This window comes from Nilaparvata lugens, chromosome 2 (assembly GCF_014356525.2).
Source record: "Nilaparvata lugens isolate BPH chromosome 2, ASM1435652v1, whole genome shotgun sequence".
Taxonomy (NCBI): domain Eukaryota; kingdom Metazoa; phylum Arthropoda; class Insecta; order Hemiptera; family Delphacidae; genus Nilaparvata; species Nilaparvata lugens.
In genome coordinates this window covers 76,736,144-76,742,143 of record NC_052505.1, presented here as the reverse complement: position 1 = coordinate 76,742,143, position 6,000 = coordinate 76,736,144, and the positions used below count along the sequence as shown (strand labels likewise).

The window sequence follows — 6,000 nt, the reverse complement described above, 5'->3', positions numbered from 1 at the left end:
TAATGGCTGTTGGGGTTGGTGTATCAAAAATACCAACATCAAAAGCTAATCTCCTTCAAGACATACTGGCATCAGGACAGCCCAAGTTCAAAGCAGAGAAAGTTCGAGAGACAATACTATGTTATTTTATGCGTTATTGCACGCAATCAATAGTTCATTTATGTATTTATTTATTTACAATGGAGACACCGGTTTCCCCAAATATGTCTCCTTAAAAATAAAAATTATACAGATAGAAAAAAATAAAAAAATACGAACTTATGCAATAATAAATAATACGAGCAACAAAAATACCACCTAATTCAAAAATGAAAAATGCAAAGATTTCAAATACTTATGAAAAAAGTAAAAATAAAACAAATTTGGAATATAACGCTTTCCGGAATTTAGCGTGAGAAAACCAGAAGACATCTAGGCGCCCAGACAAGCTGTTAAAAGAGTTCTTTGCATCCTATTTTTAATAGTGGATAAAAATTACATTCAATGAGGCATGCAATTTATAGTCTACACAGCTGTTGATTTTTTACCAAGTTACATTGAGATATTGGATTGCATGCGTCATGGCATGCAATTTATAATCAACTCGACAGCTGATTTATGATGAATAATTCCATAGTCTGATTTTTACTCTAATATTGACGTATGAAGGAGGCTCCTTTTTACTTTCCTTGCCCTATTACCATAGGTAAGGAAAGTATTGCTTTCGGAAAAATAAAGGTACCCCAATTTCTGAATTTCTATACGTTTCAAGGTCCCCTGAGTCCAAAAAAGTGGTTTTGGGTATTGGTCTGTATGTGTGTGTGTGTGTGTGTGTGTGTGTTGTGTGTGTGTGTGTGTTGTGTGTGTGTGTGTGTGTGTGTGTGTGTGGTGTGTGTGTGTGTGTGTGTGTGTGTGTGTGTGTGGTGTGTGTGGTGTGTGGTGTGTGTGTGTGTGTGTGTTGTGTGTGTGTGTGTGTGTGTATGAGTGTATGTGTGTCTGTGTAGACGATATCATCTCATCTCCCAATTAACGGAATGAATTGAAATTTGGAACTTAAGATCCTTACACTATAAGGATCCGACACGAACAATTTCGATCAAATGCAATTCAAGATGGCGGCTAAAATGGCGGAAAAGTTGTCAAAAAAAGGGTTTTTCGCGATTTTCTCGAAAACGGCTTCAACGATTTTGATCAAATTCATACCTAGAAAAGTCATTGATAAGCTCTATCTACTGCCACAAGTCTCATATCTGTAAACATTTCAGGAGCACTGCATCATCTATGCAGAGTTTGATTTTAGATTCCCAATTATCAGGCTTCAGATACAAATTAAACAAAAAATTTCAAGTGGAAAAGATTCAGCATAAAAATCTCTACAATTAATGTTTTGTAGTATTTTCACCTAAAATTGAAAATAAGCTCGAAATTAGAGAAAATAAGACTATTCAATTATTGCAAACTGTTGACAACAGACTTTGTGTGTCTGCAGCGCTATTGTCCTGTCACCAGCTGGATCAGATCTTAGAAAAGTAGACTTGAGATGCGCGGGAACACTAGCGTCAGTTGATCAATTTTCATAACGGCAAGGAAAGTTGTGTGAGTGCACCACACCAGATTTTGTTTTAATTCATCTACAGACTGAAAATGAAGTTTTCAAACATCATCTTTTTGAATTTTATTTATATACGAAAAATGACTGATGAGCTGGGGGTTTATTCATAACATTTATTTGTACATGTAAATGTATTAACATTGATTTATACACTACCAAAGTTGGGCTTGTAACTTATATTTTATGTTATAAAAATAATAGTGCATGTCTAGAGTATTTTAAATACCTCAATGATCAATACAAAAATAATACAAAAGGATAATAATTTCAAATTATAATACTTTATTATTAAGTTTGGGTTGAGGTGTTGACTATAATGTCTTATCAAGATGGATGCAAAAAGGAGTGCCAACAGCACGTGGTGTTCCCAAGCGGTCACCCATCCAAGTACTGACCACGCCCGACGTTGCTTAACTTCGGTGATCGGACGAGAACCGGTGTATTCAACGTGGTATGGCCGTTGGCGAGGAATCAGCTTTTAAAATGTTATATGACTTCAACAGGTGCTGCACTGTTGATTCCAAATAAAGTTCTCATTTTTGTTTTTTAATGATCTACTATTCTAAAACTTTAAAGCTAGATATATTTTATATAATTTTTCATTTGTAATTTATTGACAGATAGAGCTGATAACATTATGAATTTTGTAGGTTAGAGGGCAAGATCAATGAAAGAATGAACTGTTCAGCTCTCAAGACTATACTAGCACATCCTAGCAGGCATTTTGAGAACTAGCACAACAGTTGATTGCATTTCAATCAAAAAATTCCAGTGTCATATATTATTCTGATTATCTATTGTAATATTGCAATTACGCTCGATATAATCAACGAAGTTGATGATTTTCCAATTTATGAACGGTTTTTAAGTATTCCCACACTAATATAACAATATTCCATCCTGGAATGGTTGATCAAAGTTGAGGAATTTTGTAAACTCTCGCCAGAGTTTTGTGTGAAGTTTGATATAGTGGCTCATGTTTCTCAGATGTTAGTTATCGCTTCTCGGCCTGTTGGCTAAGATCAAAGTGTAGTATCTGTTCTTATCAGCTTAATATCTGATACGCCGCACATTGTGTGGCCAGTATATTAAACTGATTTTTGGAAACAGATGGAGTGTTAGGGGCTTGCTCCACCTCCATCACGGGTCGACCTGGCATTGCAGTACAGTCGGGACCGGCCCACCTAATCTTATTAATCTAAGTTTTTATTGGTACTTTCTTTGCTCTATTACCCTCATTTCCTATAACCTTCTACAACCCTCGTTCCCCTCACTCTATACCTCTATAGGTGAGGGGAAAATTAAGGTACCCTTAATACATGTTTTTTTTACGGTTCATTACTTTCCTTGCCCTATTAAAGTATTGCTTTCCAAAAAAATTTAACGTAGCCTAATTTCATGCTTTCTATACGTTTCAAGATCCCCTGAGTTCAAAAACATAATTTTTGGGTGTTGGTTGTGTGTGTGCCTGCGAACACGATGTCTATTCCTAATTAACCGATTGACTTGAAATTTTTAACTTAAAGAGTCCTTATACCATGAGGATCCGACAATAAGAAATTCAATTCAAAATGGAAAAATCTGGTGTGGCACACTCACACAACTTTCCTTGCCGTTATGAAAATTGATCACCTGACGCTAGTGTTCCCGCGCATCTCAAGTCTACTATTCAAAGATTTGAGCCAGCTGGTGACAGGGTAATAACGCTGGAGTGGAGACACACGAGGTCTGCTATCTCTTCATAGTGAATCATTTTAATAGAATCAATAGTTGCCAACAGTTTGCAATTGGATAATCACATTTTCTTGAATTTCGAGCTTATTTTTAATTTTTGGTGAAAATGTTACTGAACATTAATTGTAGAAATTCTCATGCTCAATCTTTTCCACTCAAAATTTTTTGTTTAGATTGTATCTGAAGCCTGATAATTGAGAATCTAAAATCAAACTCTGCTTAGATGGGACGGAGCTCCTGAAATTGCAGGAGCTCCGTAATATTCCTGAGAAGAATGAAATTTGTTAAATTTCTATCAAGATTTTCTCAAAAATGACTTGAACGATTTTTTTCAAATTCATACATGTATAGTTATTTATCAGCTCTATTATCTGGCATGAGTCTCCTCCCTGGGAAACTAACAGGGGGTCCACCCCAATCCTGAGAAATTTACATTGTAACCTCCTTCTCGTGCGTGAGGTAGGTAGGTAGAGCAGTTCATTCAAGAGAACACATGCCGATATTTTATTTGTAGAACAGCTGTTTTGACAAATTTTAAAAAATCCTCAAATAATTTAATAATTCAAACAAAGGAAAATGTACTCTGAACACAATAACAATAGTATAATCGTAGTTTTAATTATTTAGCCGCCAATCGGCAAAATGCTATTCCCCGAAATTATCCTCGTTTAAGAATGAGGCTTATAGATCAATGAGCGAGGAAAGTTGTGTGAGTGTTCCACACCAGATTTTTCCTTCTATATTATCCTTTAAATTAGGGATGGGTATCGAAAGACAAAACATCGATGTTTTGAAGATCAATGTTTTTTCATCCTAACATCGATAAGTGAAAAACATCGAACAGTAAACATAGATGTTTTTGAACATCGATGTTTCTAAACATCGTTTATCGCCCTACGTTTTTATGGATGATACTATATACCATTGATATATATAGTTAGATGACTAAGCTATACCTTCAAGCGTTTGGAAGCATGATGCCTCCTTCATTTCTCGTCGCCATTGAATATCGGCAAGAAGTCAGGCGCCCAGACAGACTTATATGGAAAACATCGACTTTCATTGCGTTATATCTTTCGACATACTTGATGGATTTCAATATAATTTTTTTTCAACTTTTCGTCATTTCCATTACCATATGATACAATGATTTGTTCATTGAACATTATTTTAAACTTGACCAAACATCTAATTTAGTGAACCTACCTCACTACAGATTTTGATCCATTCTATTAGCAAATGAATCTCATTTTTACAATATTTTCCTATTACCATGTATTTAGGATATGGAAAATAAAACATTTATTATAGAACGCTAATATTACCGTATATTTTATTAGATGGCAAATAATAATAAATCAACTGTTATCACAATATTTCGTGAAACTGTTTCCATTCGTTTTGTAACTTAAGTATAGGTACTAACTATACTCTATACTCCTATATTTAATATAAGATAATAAATAATTACATAATATAAGAACGGGAAAAATAAAACAAAAATTATAGATTGCTAATATTACCGTATATTCTATTAGATGGCAAATAATAATAAATTAACCATTATCACAATATTTCGTGAAACTGTTTCTCATTCGTTTTGCAACTTAAGTATAGGTACCTAACTATACTCTAAACTTCTATATTTAATATAAGATAATAAATAACTACATATTATCAGAACGGGAAAAATAAAACAATAGCAATGATGAAGAATTTATAGACAATTTTAGCAAATAATATTTTTTATAATACAAATTCAGCATACAATATTTTCAGTGTTCACAAAATATTACAATATGAGACAAATTAATGGGATGGAATATGGATACCTATATTGGATCAATGGAAATAAAATATTTATTATAATATTACCGAAACTTATATTTTATTACTTGGCAAATAATGATAATGAATAATCAACCTAAGCCTGCATGAAACATGACCGATGAAAATATAAAAATACTTATGTATGAAAAGAAATATTTTTATCTGGTGCATGCAGATTCGTACATCCATAAGCACTGCATGAAACTACCATACTTTGAATATTTTTTATTGCTTCAATAAAAAAAATATTATCATTTGAAAAAGGCTCTTTTTCTACACAGCGAATACAAATTAATACCCGACTTCTTGCCCGAAATTTCTGGTAGCTACACTAGCGCAGTGGCATCATAGCGGATATCGCTCTTCTTAATCTTATTCTCTATATCAATGCTATATACATTGGTGCTTGCAATTTATATTGTAGTTCTGATTTTTTAATATATTTATTTGGGTACTGTCACGTTATTTTTTATAGTTAAATAACGATTAGCCTCCTGCTTGGCATCAATCGGTAGAGCATAAGAATATTTTAATAATTATAAGAATCTGGTCGTGGTTTTTACTAGGATATAGTCTCATAAAAATCTTTATAGGCTCAGATATGAGCTTCCACAATAATACTGATAATTTATTAAAAAATATATACATAAAACTTATCCTATAGTATTGAGGAATAAAAATAAATCGTACACCATAAAAAATTTGATACATATATTAACAAATATCTCAAAAAATAAATCAGAGAAAAAATATATAGAGCGACAGAAATATATAATATAAGACAAAACAATAATCGAAATCAATAAAATATCACAGGTTAATACTATTTTTTAGGTTCTATAGCA

The 6,000-nt window shown here is 33.0% G+C and overlaps 2 non-coding genes across 2 annotated transcripts; one reads left to right on the top strand and one right to left on the bottom strand.

Annotated features, from left to right (window-relative positions):
* Positions 1 to 1,937: 1,937 nt before the first annotated feature.
* On the bottom strand, positions 1,938 to 2,056 carry LOC120350138. The gene has a single exon (XR_005570652.1). It is a non-coding gene; the product is annotated as a 5S ribosomal RNA (ribosomal RNA).
* A 531-nt stretch (positions 2,057 to 2,587) lies between these two features.
* On the top strand, positions 2,588 to 2,780 carry LOC120350132. Its single transcript, XR_005570647.1, has one exon. It is a non-coding gene; the product is annotated as a U2 spliceosomal RNA (small nuclear RNA).
* The last annotated feature ends 3,220 nt before the right edge of the window (positions 2,781 to 6,000 follow it).